An 18,609-nucleotide genomic window follows, 5' to 3' on the forward strand; every position below is an offset into this window, starting at 1 on the left:
TATAATTAGCCGCCCCTCCTGTCGGATGAACCAGACTTCTAGAGAAGTTCTGTGTAACATCGATCACTGTCTCTCACAGAAGCTGACGAATCTTTTACTAAAACAAACAAACACGAAACAATTATTTTAACAAATCCAACCCATGTTTTCCACCATCCGCTGCTCTTTGGTAAGTCTTATACCACCATCGGGTTGTTTGGTGACACAAGATGTGACGTACGAGAAATGACCAATATCACTGTACCAATTGTGTGATCCAAAATCAAAACTGCAAAAAGTTGCATTCTCTGGTTTATAATTATACAAGTTATTCCCCAATTTGAGGATGGTTTCAAAATTTTTGGAGCCTTATTGAAAAGATTGGATTTTTTTACAACGACAGGGATGACTTTCTCAGGGTAATTTTATTTGGTATTGGAAATATTTTTTTCCTTTCATGACTAAAAAAATAAAAAAATTAATAAATATCAAAATTTTGAAGATGCCACTATATGCCCTAAAAACACTTCCATCAGTAGGAACTAATTATTTAATGGGACGTTCCACAAAAACTTCCCTTAAAGAAGGTCAGATTAGAAAAAATGGGGTAGAAAAAAATTTGGGGCCTAATGTGTGGTCTACGGCACAGCTATATCCCTATTGGTCTATGACCATGTCTCCTTTTCTTTATAAATTGGGGGAATAACAATCCCTATACATATGGTGCGCTACTGTTTTGCAGTTAAAAGGGCTTCCCCACACCCTCATCCCCTTGACTTGACAATTAGGTAAGTGGTTATTATAGAGGGATACCTGATTCAACATCCCTCCCTATTTCTCAGACCTGAAAGCTACTGTCAAGACGAGCCTCCTCTCATGGTACCCATGTCTACCAATAATTTAAGGGGGTGTTGTATAATTTTAAAGTATATATTAGCAGATTAGCCCATCTTTGGGATAGCTGCTTTAGTGTGAAGTTTTGAAGGAGAATTTCTTGGTAAAATAAGAATCACCTGTATTTATAAGAGGTTATCACCAGTTATAGACTGGAAGAGTCTTAAACCATTGTGGTCTACTGCTGGACCCATGGAGCTCATTGTTGGAGGGGAACTAAGAAGGAGCCTTTGGTAGGCTCATCCTACCCTGTAGAGAAGATACGTGGAAAATCAGTGACATAATTAGTTAGACAACCTGTCTTCTTCATCCGTCTTCATGAATGAGAATTATAAAAATAAACTTTTTTTTTTTTGCATTACAGGACAAGCGAGGATTGCGGACCTCTCCTGCCAGAAGTCCTGTTTGCTCAATCGTTGAGTCACCGACTCCTTCAAGCTCCAAGGCTATAAAAGGAAAACAAACACCCAACAAGTGCAGAATAAAGTTGTAGTTTTTGGATACACGACTGCACCTGTTGGTTAAGTAAAAAACTAAAAGCAAAAATAGCATTGGGACAAAAATAGAAACAGTCAATAAGTAGTAATAAGACTTAACATAATAAACTAATACACCAAGACTAAAGTCAAGCCCTATTCATCCATCTATCTATGATATCTATCTATCTATCTATGATATCTATCTATCTATCGATCTCTATGTGTATGCCTATTAAAGATGTACAATGGTGGCTTGTAATAGTGATGTAGCATACCCCTTTAAAGCGGACCTGTTACCAAGTCAAAAGTGTCCCGTTTTTGCCCTCATTTTATTCTCACTGCTCCCCAGGTAATTATCTTTTTTTGTTCTTTATAAATCCACCATATAATTTCATAATGGCCTTTTTATTTAGTGCTAATTTATGTGGTCTTAACCAAGAGGGTGTTACTCAAATTGTTCTGCAGGGGCGTGTCTTTAGGCTGCTTTGCATAATTATCCTGTAGGCTACTCCCCTGTTGTAAAGATCATAAAAAGTAGCACTAAATTAAAGGCCCCATATCTCCGGAACCATACGGCAGATTCATTAAAAAAAAATAAAAACTGTTTACTCAGGTGAGCATCAGGAATAAAATAAGAGCAAAAGCAAGACAATTATGATCTGGTACTGGGCCTCTTTAAGGATTATCAGGATGTAACAGCCATATAGGTGGAGTGGTTCCACAATCAGGGAAGTTTGTAAGAATAGAGGGGCAACGAGCTTAAAGAAGAGGTCCTTTCCTGTAAGAACACTACTTCCCCCTTGATAAAGATTGCGAAACGCGTGTTGGCACTGTGTTTCACCTCTGTGGGATGGTTCAATCAGATGGATAAGGTTTGATTGCCCACTTGGCGTTTACTTTTTGCAGCCTGGTATGAGGAATTACTTTTATCATATACAGACAGGAGGTTCTATAGCACATAGACAGGATGATTCTAATCACTATAACTAAGTAAACCTTTCCTGGTTTAATCATCTTACCTTTGTGTACTGCATTCTTTTGAGAAAGCAGAAAAATCCAGCTCACAGATAAAGTCCAAAAAAGTGCATTTTATTTTCCAAGGTGCATGAAGCAAAGATTAAAATTGTGGCCTTGCCAAAGAGGGCTTGCCATTCGAAACGCGTCGAAAGATGCCTATATTCTCTTTTTTGTGACTACACAATTTTAATCTTTGCTTCATGTGCCTTGGAAAATAAAATGCACTTTTTTGGACTTTATCTGTGAGCTGGATTTTTCTGCTTTCTCTATTGGATGTTGCGCCCTGCCCAGGTGCTATCCGTGCTCCAGAAGTTTGGGACTGCAGGTGGTGAGCTGGATTTACTTCTGTGACTTTGACGATATTCTTTTACCTGCCCATTAGTGGAACTTTACTTCTTTTTTCTTTGCATATGTTTGTCATCTATTTCTCTTTTGGAACCTTCATTGTTCGGTCTGTCATTTTATGATGTGTCACTATTTTTAACAAAATATTTTTGTATCAATAAAGATTTACTCTTTTACCTTCAAAAACTCCATTGTTGTTCTCTGTCAGACGTATCACATATAACTGCATTTCAAAATCAGTTATTTCTCATGAACGTGGAAAATATTGTCTCCATTTAAAATGGGCAAGGTGCATGGCAAGGGATGGGGAAGTGGACGTGATGGTGATGGTGCATACAGAAGCCGAGGGCGAGAACGTGGCCATGGGCAAGCTGAAATTGTGCCACAACAAAACACCCACATCTTGTCGCTCGACCTTCCTGTCCCAATAACTAGGGGACCGCAGTACACCACTATTGAACTCAGAGCAGTGTCAAAAGGTTGTTGGTTGGATAGCAGATAATGGTTCCAGTCACTTTGCCACCACATGGTCAAGTCTCAGTAGCCGTGAGTCTGGACCGCATATTCCTCACCCTGATCCTACTTCCTCCCACCATACTGAGTGCCGGATACAACTGATCCCACACTTGGACACTAAGAAGTGCTGTTCACTTCTCCATTTGTAGATTCGGGCCTCTCACCCGGCCAGCTTCAAGCGAGTCAAGAGGAGAACGCGTGTAGCGGTGCCCAAATATTTGAGCAGCCACGGCCACATGAAGGCAACAGTGGGAAAGTGCAATTACTGTTGCAAAAGGTGGATGATGATGATGAGACACAATTGCCAGAAAGTCAGGAGGAGGACCAGGGTGCGGAAGTGGAAGACGAGGTGGTGGATGATATAGTAACTGGCTCAACCTGGCAGGGGGACATACAAAGCGAGAACAGCAGTACACAGGGGGAGGGAGGCATAGCACCACAATAGGCAGGAAGAATCAGTGTTGTGGCCACAGACACAAGGCGGGAAAGCGTTCCTCGAAACGCCAACACGAAGGAAGTTGCCAGTACAACTGTTAAGTCTTCCTGAGTCTGGTTGTTTTTTAAAGACTCTGCCAATAACCCCAAAAAGGCCATTTGCACCACCTGCCAGGCCAGCATCAGCAGGGGTAGCAAAACTTCCAGCCTGACCACTACCAGCATGATCAGGCACTTGGCAGCAAAGCACCCGACTTTGTGGGCCGAACCCCAGGGTCCAGGAACAGTGTCTGCGGGTGGCACCACTGCTTCTGTTGTGCATGCAAGCCAATCACTTGTCCATGGTGCATGCGAAGATGTCTCCTACCCTGCACCTGTCTTTGCACACTCTCAAGTAGCAGCATCAGGAAGCACGTCCACATCCTCATCCCAGCGCAGCTTTCAGTTGTTCATACCCCTGTCCTTGGAACACAAGCGCAAATACGCAGCCAACGCCCCACAGGCCACACTACTAAATTCCCCCATTTCGCGACTGCTTGCGCTCGAAATGTTGCCTTTTAGGCTCGTGGAGACGGAAGCATTCCGCAATCTGATGGCGGCGGCCGTCCCTCGGTACTTGGTCCCCAGCCGCCACTATTTCTCCGGGTGTGCCGTCCCAAGCACGTGTCCCAAAACTTTAGCCGTGCCCTCAACAACGCAATCCACCTAACCATGGACATGTGGACAAGTGCTTGTGGGCAGTGATGGTGCATCTCGCTGATGGCACACTGGGTTAACATAGTGGAAGCCGGGACCCAGTCGGACCTTGGGACGGAACATGTCCTCCCGATGCCAAGGATTGCGGGCCCTAGGTCAATCAGGGTTGCCCCCACAGTCTACAACTCCTGCACCTCATCCTCCTCAGCCTCCTCCTCCTCTTCAGCCTCCATCTCCGAAATGACCACATCAGTCACAAGCTGGAAGCACTGCAGAACTGCCTCGGCCAAGCGGCAACAGGCTGTCCTGAATCTAATATGCTTAGGTGACAAAGCACACAATGCTGAAGAGTTGTGGACAGCTCTGAAAGAGCAGGCAGATCTGTGGCTCACACCGCTGAACCTACAGCCAGGCATGGTCGTGTGTGACAATGGCCGGAACTTGGTGGCGGCTCTGAGGCGAGGCGAGCTCACACACGTACCATGCCTGGCCCATGTGCGGTTTCTCAAATAATACCTGAGCTGCCTGATCTGCTTGTTAAAGTACGCCGTCTATGTGCCCATTTTAGAAAGTCAGCTACAGCTTCCGCCGCCCTTGCAGTGTTTCAGCAGCGTTTGCAGCTTCTGTCTCACAGACTGGTGTGTGATGTCCCCACGCATTGGAACTCTACACTGCAGATGTTGGGAGAAGAAGAGGGCAGTTGTTGAGTACCAGCATCAACAAGGCCGTCGGTATTCAGTTCAGACTCCACACATAAGACCTCAGGAGTGGACATGGATGTCAGACATATGTACCATCCTCCAAAACTTTGAGGACTATACCTAGATAGTGAGCAGCGATGACGCCATAATTAGCATCACCATCCCGCTTCTCTGTCTTCTGAAATGCTCTTTGCTCACAATTAAAGAGGATGTATTGCAGGCGGAGCACGATCAGATGGAGCAAGGAACCATACAGCGTGATTACACACAGCTTAGCCTCACTTCATCTTAACGTGGATTGGGTGACAATGAGAAAGAGGAGGAGGAGGAAGAACAGGAGCTAGTTTCATGCACTATAGACGGTACTACCTGCACAACTGTCATACCGTCTGTTCAGTGTGGATGGCCTGAGGACAGAGAGGAGGAGGAGAAGGAGAGCATGGTCAGTCATACTCTTGGCGAGGACACGGAAGTCTTGCCATTCTGGCACGCATGGCTGAGTTTATGTTACGCTGCCTTTCCCATGACCCTCGCGTTCTCAAAATTTTAGGTGACAGTCATTACTGGTTGGTGACACTTCTAGACCCACGCTACAAGGAGAACTTTACATTTCTTATTCCTGAGGCGGACAGGTCTACAAAATTGGAGCAGTACCAGAAGGCCCTTGTTGCGGAACTATTAAAAAAATTCCCATCTGAAAATGCTGGCGGCAGAGGTCACAGTTCGTTGGACAACCAAGGACTACAGGCAAGAGAGACAAAACTCCAGTGCAGCAGAGGCAGGGGAACACTGTCAAAGTTCTGGGAGAATTTTCTCAGCCTCTCCCATCACACAGGCCCTAAGGCGTGTCGCGCAGGCCCTAAGGCGTGGGGTACTCTCACAAGGAGTGCAAAGTTTGGGAAGATGCTGAGGGAGTACCTTGCCGACCGTACCAACGTCCTCCGTGATTCCGTTGTGCCTTATAATTATTGGGTATCCAAGCTGGATACGTGGAATGAACTGGCTCTCTATGCCTTGGAGGTCCTGGCCTGCCCTGCTGCTAGCGTTTTATCACAGCGGGTTTTTAGTGCCGCTGGTGGAATTATAACTGATAACCGCATCCGCCTGTCAACTGAAAATGCTGACAGGTTGACTGTTATAAAAATGAACAAGTGCTGGATTGGGCCAGACTTCTCAACACCACCGAATGATAGCAGCGTAACATAAACTCAAATCCAGTGTCTTTTTTTGGAAGGTGTATTCCCATGCACCTTTTCACACCCACACATGGGCATGCGCTTCCTGATTTTGGCTATTTTCTCTTGTCCTCCTCCTTCTCCTCATCCTCATCCTCCACTACCAGGGTGACCGTGGTCCGTGATGCAAAACCCACATAATTTTTTTAAAGGGTGTTTATGATGTCCGTAAAAAAAAAAAATGTATACAGTATGTTCATATATACACCCCATGGGTAAATGTTTGTCAACCCATACACTTAGTGCATGGGCATTACAAGTATGGGAGACCCGCTCCTTTCTAATGGGAACATATTTTTATGAGGCCCTCTATGTCTCTTCCAAGGGGCATTGGAGTGCCACCCATTTTTTGGCAGCCCTTGCATTCACTGCATATGCAAACACAAGGGGAAACCCACTTCCTAATAATGGAAACATTGTTTTCAGGAGGCCTGCTGACCTCCACGTCTCTTCCAAGGGGCATTGGAGTGCCTCCAACTTTTTGGCAACCCTTGCATTCACTGCATAGGCAAACACAATGGGTGACCCACTTCCTAATAATCGGAAACATTGTTTTCAGGAGGCCCTCCTCTAAGTCTATTCAAAGTAGTATTGGGGTGCGTCCAAGTTTTCAAAGGTGTATTGGGGTGCGTCCAAATTTTGGGCAGCCCTGCCACTCACTGCATGCGCAATAACAGTATAGGAGACCCACTCTTTAGTAACGGGAATAACAAACCCTAGCCGGCTGATGGCTCTCTAAGAATAGTGAGGGCCGACTGCTGATCCTTTAAGAATAGTAAAGGCCGCCTGATGGCCCTATAAAAATAGGCTTTGTGACTTTCAGAGTCCCTCCTTTATAAATCAAACAGGATGTGTCTGATCATGTCTCACACACCACATGGCCAGATAAGGTTGGAAAAAGTTAAAACCTCTGATGGTTTGGCCTCGCTCCCCCCTATGATTCATAAACAGCTGGACTAGAAGAGAAGCACTAGGCAGCTCCAAGCGATGGTCAGGTACTGGGTGGAGCAGAGCGAAACACACAGTGAGTAGGGCAGCGCTTAGAAGGCTTTCAAGTGGCCGGTGTAACGTAAAGGCCCCCATACACATTAGACTTATGTCGAATGAACTCGCTGACATCTGTATGGGGGCGCCAGCCAACTGATGGTTGATAGTGATTTAGATTGCACATGTCCGATTCTGGACTGACGACCACATTGTACTCCCAGAGATAAGCTGGCATGTAAGTTGATAGTTTTCTCATAGAGAACTCAAGAGCGCATGGCCGAGCGAGCGCTCCTGTGTATTGGAGAGATTGCTCAGATGACTGTCGGCCGAACAATCGACTGAAGCATTGTTCGGTCGATAGTCATCTAATATGCATGGCCGGCTTAAGTTACCAAACTGCGTTACATCAAGTAATAGTCACATCCTACCTCCATTGTTCCCATAATATTTAGATCAGTTCACCCAACATGATGGGAAAAAGTATGGACTTTTTTGAAAATGTTGGGTCATCACCTTAGTTCAGCTTTAGGAAATGTATTCCAACTACAACATCTTAGTTATAATGTCCTTGTACTCAAAGATCTGGGGCATAACAATGGTTGCTGCATGGATTGCTAAAGCCTGGGAGAATCAAAAGGTCTGTGTAGCCTATAAAGAAGATGACACGCCCCCTGGGCCGTGGGGTACTCGGTGCCGGGCCGGTCGTTGCTAGGGGAGATGTCACAGTGGCAGTGACCCAGTCTGTGACCCAGGGTGGTCAATAAAAGGGGTTAGTTACAGGGGATTTATAGTTTTTATATACAGTTCGTGACGCCACCTGTGGTATGTGGCTATATGGGGCCGCCGCTGCGGAGCAGGTCCTCTGGAGCTAGTGTGAATGCAGCAGAGTTGGTTTAGCTCTCCACAGGTAGTGTAGATGTTGCTGTTATGGTGTAGTGCAGAGGATGGAGCAGATAATGATCACAGAGGCAGTAAGGTGCAGTCCTCAGGGTTTACTCACGGTTTCTTAGACTTCCAGTTACCAGTACTAGAGTAGCTTCCCACGGCGTCCTGTGCTTACTCAGGGAGGGGTTCAGCATACTCCCAGGTCTCTCTGGAGTACGTAACGGGACCCCCTTCTGTGTATTCCCTCTGGTCGTCTCCCTGCACCTCACACCTAGAGTCCCAATCCAGTGACCGCGGACCTTGCCGGGCGACATCTTCTCTGTCCCCTGGGTCCTCTATGGCCACCTTCTTGGTGAGACAGATGTGGCTTGTGGCTGCAGTACCTGAAATACTGCAGCCTCCGGTTTCCTAGTATAGGCTTAAAGAACTCTGCTAGTTGAGGGACCGGTCCCCTCTGTGCGACAAGACCCCTCCACCTCCTGGTAGATTCGGGCTTACGGGTGGCCTCCAGCGCTTCCCGTACCCCTGGGGTCCTTTCCACATTCCTGGAGCCTTTCCTGCTCCTCTCTCTCTCTCTCTCTCTCTCTCTCTCCAGTCTTGGACCTCTCTGGCTAGGCCCTCCTCCAGAGCAGAGCTCCTACAGAGCTCCTGCTCCCTCTACTTCTCCTCTCAGACTGATCTGTCCTTTCAAGATGGCTTCCCAATTTATACCTCCCTCTCATGTGCTCCCCTAAGCTACTTCCTCCACCCACACCCACTACATGGTTCCCCCTACTTTGGTTCCCCCCACTCCAGCCAGGGACAGGGCTCAGCAGGGAAGCGACGCATCTTGCCCCTCCTGCTGGTCTGGAGTAGTGTAGTGTTGGATGCAGGTGTTAGGGTCCCGAGCTGTACTCCTTCCTTACCTGAGTGTGAGATACCACACCTCTGGGTGAGATGCAGTACCTCTGTGGCGACTGAACGCTCAGGGGCGCCACATACCCCCCTGGTAAAACACAGCACGTCCGCGGGCTGGAACAGAGTAAAAACAAGGTATTTCAGACTTACAAAAATTTTTAGAATGCATTCACGTAGAAGATAATAAACAAAACTTCTTCCCTTTATGGGAGGCATACTTCTTAAACGTTACAGGTTACCATATAAAACTTTTTAAAGAACACATTTTTCTTCTTCACACATATAAAACATTTTTGAAGCAGATAAAACATTTCTCATATCAAACATTTTAAATCAAATACAGTGAAATTTACAGCCAAATGTCCTTTTCACTGGTAAGGTGCACTTTGAGCAACATGAGGGACCCGTCCGAAAACCCTCAACGTTGGCCCTGGGCGTGGCTGCAGGGCATAGGTGATCCGGTCTTTGGACCATGTCTTCGGCCACGCCAAACGGGTTTTTGTTCTGAGGTCAGTCTTGTCATATAAAACCAATAAGGGGCACTTTAAGAAGTGCAACTATTTACAAATTAAGTTTTTGGCTGCTCACAGTCCTCAGCCTAATAGTTCTTTGGTACCCTTACCGGGTAATTATGCACACAAAAGCAAACTTTTTAAACTTGAACTTGGGCAGTGTTTTACCCTTCCAGGTAACTATATACAGTCTTTTAAACTTTTTCTTTCAATTCAATAGTTCAACAGTGGAGCTCCCTCCGGGGGAACTCCTGATTTCTGCAGGCTGACCCAGTCGGGTCATCAGCCTCGTACTGCGGGGGCATGCCCTTTCTCTCCTTCACCACTCTGTACACCTGTAGGGCATACCACCCACGCTCTCCCTTGTGTTGGGTAAAGGTGACACGGTCACCCGGGTAGAGGTCTCGGCCGGGATTCCCCTGTTGGAGATGGGGCTCGACGTCCCGCCGATTTACAAAGACGTCCCGATTCGTCTGCGGCTCTCTGACGAAGCCCCACCCGGCGTCCAGGTCGAATTTCACCACTATCCCCTCCAGACGGGGACTGGGTGTGGTGGATCTTGCCTTGCGGGCCCGGGTTTTGGCCGCCATGTTCCGGGCCTCTATCTGCTCCCACCGCACCTGCCGGTCGTGCAGCTCCTTTTCTAGCTGCAGGAGCTCCCGTCTGCAGTACTCCTCCCTCCTGAGGGCCTGGGTCTGGGTCTCCCACGGGAACCCCATGAGGTCCCCATTCCGGTTGTCCCACCGAAACTCCTCTTCAACTTGGCAGGTAACCGGGGGTGCAGGTGTGGGCGTCAGGGGGAGTCCCTGCTGGTCCTCAAACTTAGCGGGCCAGTTGTAAACGGTCGGCGGAGCAGGCGCCCGGGATCGGAGGTTCCGCCAGGGGGCCCAGGAGCAGGTCAGCACTCTCATCACCCGGGCCAGGGAGTCTCCTCTTACCTGCTCCCTCGGCCGCGCCTGTGCCGTTCTCTGCCCCCTGGCTTTGTTCAGGCTCCTCCGGGGCTGGGGCGCTGCTGGTGGAACTCAGCGCTGGCTGTTGCCGGGTCACGATCTTCCCCAGCAGCTCCTCCTTCCAGCTGGTGATGGCATCCTGCTGGGCCCTCTCCATCCTCCGGCCTAGCTCCTGGTTCTCGGCATGAAGGAACTCGGTATCATCCAGGGACAATTTCGCCATTGCCTCCTCCAAGATGAGAGGCATTTCTAATTGCTGCAGGCCATGGACGGGAGCTTGCCCCGGACTCTCCTCCATGTTGCCTGCCGGGTGCGGTCTGTCTAGACTGCTGGAGACTCCGCCCTGTCTCCCAGGTTTCTTCTCTCCTCTCCCCTTTCGGGGGCGGTTCCAGATGGCTTCCCAATTTATACCTCCCTTTCATGTGCTCCCCTAAGCTACTTCCTCTACCCACACCCACTACATGGTTCCCCCTACTTTGGTTCCCGTCACTCCAGCCAGGGACAGGGCTCAGCAGGGAAGCGACGCATCTTGCCCCTCCTGCTGGTCTGGAGTAGTGTAGTGTTGGATGCAGGTGTTAGGGTCCCGAGCTGTACTCCTTCCTTACCTGAGCGTGAGATACCACACCTCTGGGTGAGATGCAGTACCTCTGTGGCGACTGAACACTCAGGGGCGCCACAGATACATGTACTATTAAACACATGTGATAGTTGAGGTCTCTCTTGGAGATATTGCATTGGAGTCCACAAGCTTTAGGTTATTCAGGCTATTGCTCAAAGCCAAGAAGTAACAGCCACATTCTATCTACATGGTCCTATATTATTTGCTAAGGACAGGATCACCCAGCATCAGGTCCAACTCTAGATGTGATACTTTTGTCAAAAAGTTGAGCCACCACTTGAATTGAACTTTAGTAAATAAATTCCAAAAACACCATTGAAATTTATAACTCAAAAAGCCTCCTGACATTCATAAAAATTTTCTCAGAACGGGGTTTTCTTCTGCTGAACCTTTAATGCCTTATTCGATTAGAGACTCAACATTGGACCTACTGGTACTGATGTCCAATTCAATCCAAAGCTGACCTTCTCGAACTTCTGTTCTTGACATCACATTTTTCTAAGTTCTGCCTTACTTCAGCCCGAATTTCGGTAATTATTTTTTTTTGAAATCTCAAGTCTCAAGATCAACGAGGGAGACATGTTTCACAGATCAGGTGGTCAAGTGAATGTCCAAAATAGAGATGTAGATCAGCTTGGCGCATGCAGCATTCCATGTAGGCCAACATATTAGCATGGCGTCTCGACAGTCTAATGAGACGCACCGGACAATCCGTTCCCTTCTGTAAATGTAAATTTTGTTCATAGTTTTAATATTAAATATATGAGAAAGAAATGTGGACCAGATGACATCACTTCCTCTATGTAGAACATACCGTAGTGAATGACCCTTCCTGTGTGGGATCTGCAGTGATTGGCAGACAGGATCCAGGAATGTAATGTACAAAAACTTTGTGTATAGAAACATGATGAGAAGCCAGAAGCCGTGGTGACATCGGCATTGAAAAACCCTAGAAAGAAAAATAAATTCACCGATCAATGGAGCCCCCAAGGCCCACGAACGGATGTGGCAATTGCTGGTTCACACACCGATCTGGCTCTTCTCCCGCTGGCTACAGTCATTACATGCCACTATTAATGTCAAGACGCACATTGTGATGCTTTGCAGTCTTAGCTCTACAACTACATTATTTTCTTTTTGAAGAATGAACCCTGTTGTGTTACAGCAAACAGTCTGTTGGTTAGCATAAGTTCTAGCATTACGGGCAGAAAAAAGTACGGCGCAGATCTCTGCCAACTTCCCAAGTGAGAGCTAACAGTGGCAAGCTGTCAAATTTCACGTAATAGCATAAGCATGCAAAGGGTGTACTTTTTTTCTAAAGTGCTATAAAAGTAGCATAAAAAGTCTCAAAGGCTCTTGGAGATTAACAGACGCAGCAAAGCTGTGTCTGCATGTTGTCTTTTTATCACCCAACACTCAAGCTACATAAGGGTAATCTAAAAACATTAATTAAATGCACTTTACCACATCCATGGTCTTTTTTAAGCACATCAGAACTTGTTCGTTGAATCCTACTTCTCCAACACACTAGATGCCAAATGCTATTGGTGCTGTTCGGCTACGTTATTTGACTCCACAATAACTTTGTAAGGGATAACCTTTAATAAAATCACTGAACATAGGGCAGCCCAGCTAGGTATACTAATCCAAAATTAGGATTTTATTTCACTCACAAATTACATTTTCGATACAAGCATTAACTAGTAAAATCACGGGTAAAAGCTCCAACTCCGACAATGAGTTTCGCTTGTTGGCTTCTTCTAGGGGTAAACTAGGCGAAACGCAGGATCAGGCAAAAGGGCAAGAGCCTGCTTTGTGGCAGTGTACGTCTTTTAATGTGGGCACAAAAGCGCAGTCTACCATACTTTTGTGCCTGTCTAAAAAAAGACACAAAATGACTCCTGCTACATTACAGTGAAGGGTTCCATCTGAATTTCGTTTTTCAGAGTTACAGATGGAAACCTCAACGGAGTAACAAAACTATGGCAAAAATGTTAAGTGTTCATAGTCCAGCTATGCTAGTTGATACTTTGTTTTACTCTCCACCACTTTTCTGTGTTCTGAAACATACGGGGATCCAGAAAGAACTCAAAAGGGTTAATAACACAGTGATCTGACTTTGGAATCATCTGTCATTCTGCTGTAGGATGATGGCTTGTCAAATACCATTCTATAGAAAGCAATGTTCATACATCCAACTTGGTGCGTGTGATACGTTTGCATACCACAAATGCTTAAAATGCAAAAAAGAAATAGAGGGTTTAATTGTGTTCTCAATGGGAATTGGATGTTTCGCCCCCAGCAGTTCGCCCCCAGCAATTCGCCCTCAGGCACATTTCGCCCCCGCACATTTCGTCCCCTGCATTTGGTCCCCAGGATGTTTTGCCCCCGCACACCTCACCACCGCACATATCGCCCCCAGTTCGAAACGTCCGGTGGTGAAACGTGCGGGGGCGAAATGTGCGGGGGCGAAATGATAGGGGCGAAATGTACCTGGGGGCGAAACTTCCTATAACCGTTCTCAATTTGGCAACATAAGTGGAAATTATACCATCCACTGCCTCTACATTAAACTAAATATATCAAACTCTCCGTTCAGCTTGTTACATTTTCAACCGGGAAATCACAACCATTTTTACGAATTAGAAATGTTCCCATAGCATCCTCTACTTTTTGGCAGACTGTAATTCTTCTGCTGCCTACAGTCTCAGGACAATTGACAACCTTTGACATACACCAATAAAATCTTACTATAAGTGATTGCACTATTAAATGTCAGAACTACTTCCAACTATGGACATTTTAAACATAGGTCATACATTTTTAAGAAAGTCAAACTTTAAAAAAAAATATTTAATTATCCAGAGCATTGCAAATTATCTCAAAACTTTACCATTAGTCATTTATGTAACTTATTATTTAATCGATGAGGTCGATAATAGGGCACTGGGGTCTTCTCATTGTCCAAAGAAGCCAAGAAAGAGTTGAGCGCAGCTTTTGAAATTCGAATCCCCCGACTTGGCCAAATTTTTCCCAAAAATTGATTTGTGGCGAATAATTTCACACCAATCTTAATACTGACAATAAAATAATTGTTCAGAAAATATATGTGACGGAGAGGAAAGAGAACGAGAGAGAAAGAGAGTACCCCACTGACCATAAGAGCTTATACTCAAGAGGAGAGAGAGAGGACCCCACTAACCATAAGAGCTTACGCTCTAGAGGAGAGAGTGAGGACCCCACTGATCATAAGAGCTTACACTCTAGAGGAGAGAGTGAGGACCCCACTGATCATAAGAGCTTACACTCTAGAGGAGAGAGTGAGGACCCCACTGATCATAAGAGCTTACACTCTAGAGGAGAGAGTGAGGACCCGGCTGACCATAAGAGCTTACACTCTAGAGGAGAGAGTGAGGACCCCGCTGACCATAAGAGCTTACACTCTACAGGAGAGAGTGAGGACCCCGCTAACCAAAAGAGCTTACACTCTAGAGCAGAGAGTGAGGACCCCGCTGACCATAAGAGCTTACACTCTAGAGGAGAGAGAGAGGATTCCGCTGACCATAAGAGCTTACACTCTAGAGGAGAGAGTCACGACCCTGCTGATCATAAGAGCTTACACTCTAGAGGAGAGAGTGAGGACCCCGCTGACCATAAGAGCTTACACTTTACAAGAGAAAGAGAGGACGCCACTGACCATAAGAGCTTACACTCTACAGGAGAGAGAGAGGACCCCACTGACCATAAAAGCTTACACTCTACAGGAGAGAGTGAGGACCCCGCTGACCATAAAAGCTTACACTCTACAGGAGAAAGAGAGGACCCCGCTGACCATAAAAGCTTACACTCTACAGGAGAGAGAGAGGACCCCAGTGACCATAAGAGCTTACACTCTGCAGGAGAGAGAGAGGACCCCGCTGACCATAAGAGCTTACACTCTGCAGGAGAGAGAGAGAGGACCCCACTGACCATAAGAGCTTAAGCTCAACAGGAGAAAGAGAGATGACCCCACTGACCATAAGAGCTTACACTCTGCAGGAGAGAGAGAGAGAGAGGACCCCACTGACCATAAGAGCTTACACTCTACAGGAGAGAGAGAGGACCCCACTGACCAGAAGAGCTTACACTCTACAGGAGAGAGAGAGGACTCCACTGTCCATAAGAGCTTACACTCTACTGGAGAGAGAGAGGACTCCACTGTCCATAAGAGCTTACACTCTACAGGAGAGAGAGGACCCCACTGACCATAAGAGCTTACACTCTACAGGAGAGAGAGACTTACCCAGTGACTCTAGAGATGCAAAATGACTCTGCCGTATAATCTGTGCTCCACTGGGATCTGGTGAACTATGATGGGCAAGATACTGACCACCACTTTAATTGGTATGGTAATCTGCTTGATGTCATAGCTGCAGGGCATTATGGGGAGGCCCTAGTGGCAACAAGAAATTATGTTATCCTGCTCTCTAAGGCTATGTGCCCACGTAGCGTTTTTGTAGCGTTTTTTGCGGCGTATTTACGGCCGTGAAAATACTTGTAAAACAGTCTGCCATGCAAAGCAATGTGAATTCGGATGTGCTGTGCACATGATGTGCTAATTTGCGCGCCGAATTCGCATTGGTTTGCAAAACGCAGCATGACCAATTCTACCGCGATTACGGTGCGTGTGGTACCTGGGATGAAGAGGAGACTACAACTCCTCTTCATCCCGGCTACCATGCGGTGAAAAAAAGAAATCAAAAAGTTAAAAACAAACAAAACCTGTATATTCACCTCTCCGGCGGCCCCCGGTCTGCTCCCGGCCGTGTCTTCTCTCTTCAGCGTCCCGCAGTGTACTGTCAGGACCTGCGGTGACGTCATTTAGTCACCTGTTGGTCACGCGACCGCTGACGTCGGCGGTCAGGTGATGGTCGCGTGACCATCAGCTGACTGACGTCACCGCAGGTCCTGACAGTACACTGCGGGACGCTGAAGAGAGAAGACGCGGCCGGGAGCAGACCGGAGAGCAGACAGGAGAGCAGACCGGGGGCCGCCGGAGAGGTGAATATGCAGGTTTTTTTTTTTTTTTAACGTTTTAATTCTTTTTTTTTTTACTATAGATGCTGCAATTAAAGCATCTAAGCTGTTCACACATTATAAATCCATGCCGGTTGCATGGATTTATATTGTGTGATCAACTTGTCAAGCACTTTTCCGAGTGATGCTCAAAATCGCTTGGAAAAGTGCTTGAAAAAACGCATGCGAAAACGCTGAAAAAACGCTTCTTTCTGGCAGAAAAAACGCATGTAAATCTGCATGTGTTTTTTCTGCCAGAGAGGCAAAAACGCTCTGCATCAAATCTGCTACGTGGGCACATAGCCTAATGCTTCAGCAGTGTGGGAGATGGTGTCAGGCTGTTTTTTTTGAGAACCGTAAGGCTATGTGCCCACGATGCACAAATGATGCGGAAATTTGCGCTTCATTTCCGCATGTCGTTTTCCTGGAAAAACGCATGCGGAATTTGGCATGCGTTTTTCGCGCGTAATTCACGCGTTTTGCACATGCGGAATTGCCTTGCGTTTTCTACTGCATTGTAGATGGCAATTCTGCATGCGTAAACGCACAAAGAATTGACATGCTGCGGATTTTTGATCGCAGCGTTTACGCTGCGGAAAAATCCGCATCATGGGCACAGCACATGCGGATTTCCATTGGGGAACATTGCTGCCCTTCTACCATGCATTTTTAATGCGTTTCCGCAGCTGCAGAAACGCCCCCGAAAAGCATTGAAAACGCATCGTGTGCACACAGCCTAATTTGAATCTCAAAATGTTCGAAATTCAGGAAATTAAATGCAAACTCAATCCTCGGCGGATCAATCCGCTCATCTCTTGTCAACATTTTAGATTATTTTGCATTTATATTTTGGAATTATTGCCTTTGGAGAAAACAGACACATCAATGGCTTTATAGTTGAAAGATTTTAAGGCAACATTTTCTAATGAGGATGTGTTATCAGAAAGTGACTCGAAAGAACAGATAAACATCCCAGTGGTGAGCTGGATCGGGTTACACTGTTTTTGGCTCTGGTGGAGAACAGATCCTCTTGATGGGTGGTGGTATGCTATTAGTGATGTTCTGTCAAAGTAATGAGCATTCAGGATCATGACCTCCTGACTCCACATCCCATCTTTTGTCCTTCAAGCTTATTGAAGGCTACAAAAACTTACCACCAGACGTAGACACCAAGGAAAACAAATGTGATGGCTCCAAGGTCTTTGAAGACTTGAGATCTAGGGTTCCTAGATGTGTTATTCATTATTTCCCCAAGCCTCACTGCCCTCACTGATACGTGGGAGGTAACAAAATGAGTCCTGATCAGCTTTGAAATGGTTCCCTGCTCTTCCTGACTATGCAAACAAGGTGGCTTCCTGCTAATTAGCCGGTGGCTAATGAAATCTCTTTTTTGGACAAGGCCTTGCATGCACTCACAATGTTCAACCATTTGGTGTTTATTCAAGCTGTAGTTACAATGGAGAATATTTCACTTATTGATACTATTTTATCAATTTTTTGATGGGATGAAAAAAAAGAAAACCTCAACGATTCCTTCATTGTATTTTTGGGATTTTTTTTTTTAAATTTTCTTGTATTCATTTAATTATAGAGTCATTTTGAATGTTACAATACCTAAGTTTCTAGGTTTTTTTGTTTTATTTTTATACTATTGCACAATAAATTTTTGCATTGAAGAAGGAAATTTTTATTATTTTTTACTTTAAAATTTTTTTGTCTGCTTTTTAAATAAACTTTACTCCTTTTTTGATTATTTTGTGGTCATTTGATTGCTTATTTAACACATTGCAGGGCTAACATAAGGCCCCATTCACACATACATGTTTTATCTCTTATCTTATGTTCTATGGGGCTGTTCACTCATTCATTTTTTTCTTGTGGATCGATTGTCTGCAAAAAAAAAAAAATGGAGACTTGTCTGGTTTTAATTTGATTTGAGGCTCAAAAATTCCCATTCAAATCAATGGATCTGTGAAAAATAAAGAAAACTACGATAAAACATGGATTTCACTTGTGCAGCTTTCTAAGAATTGTCTGTTTTTTTTACTGTGCTCTGAAAACTTGCATTTATATATTTTTTTCTGGTTAGCCAATAAAGTTATCACTCTGAGAATACTTTTGTCATTTTTTGGGCATAAAAGTATTTACATCGATTTTTCTGGCTAACATGGTACCACAATATAACTTTGTATTGTACATCATACTGTTTAAAGAGTAACAGAAGTTTGGAAAGTTTTTTTTTTTTTTTGCATATGAGAAAATCAGATGTCACATTGGTGATGAAATACAAACAGACCAAAAATGGATGATAATTTGACAAAAAAAACATTGTCCAAAAACGATCCCCGAATACTAAAAATAAGCGGACATGTGAATCGAGCCTTACACATTAGACCCTGTCTTACAC

The sequence above is a fragment of the Phyllobates terribilis genome, unplaced genomic scaffold, assembly GCF_046119375.1.
Source record: "Phyllobates terribilis strain yellow unplaced genomic scaffold, ASM4611937v1 Scaffold_4__5_contigs__length_816908805, whole genome shotgun sequence".
Lineage (NCBI taxonomy): Eukaryota > Metazoa > Chordata > Amphibia > Anura > Dendrobatidae > Phyllobates > Phyllobates terribilis.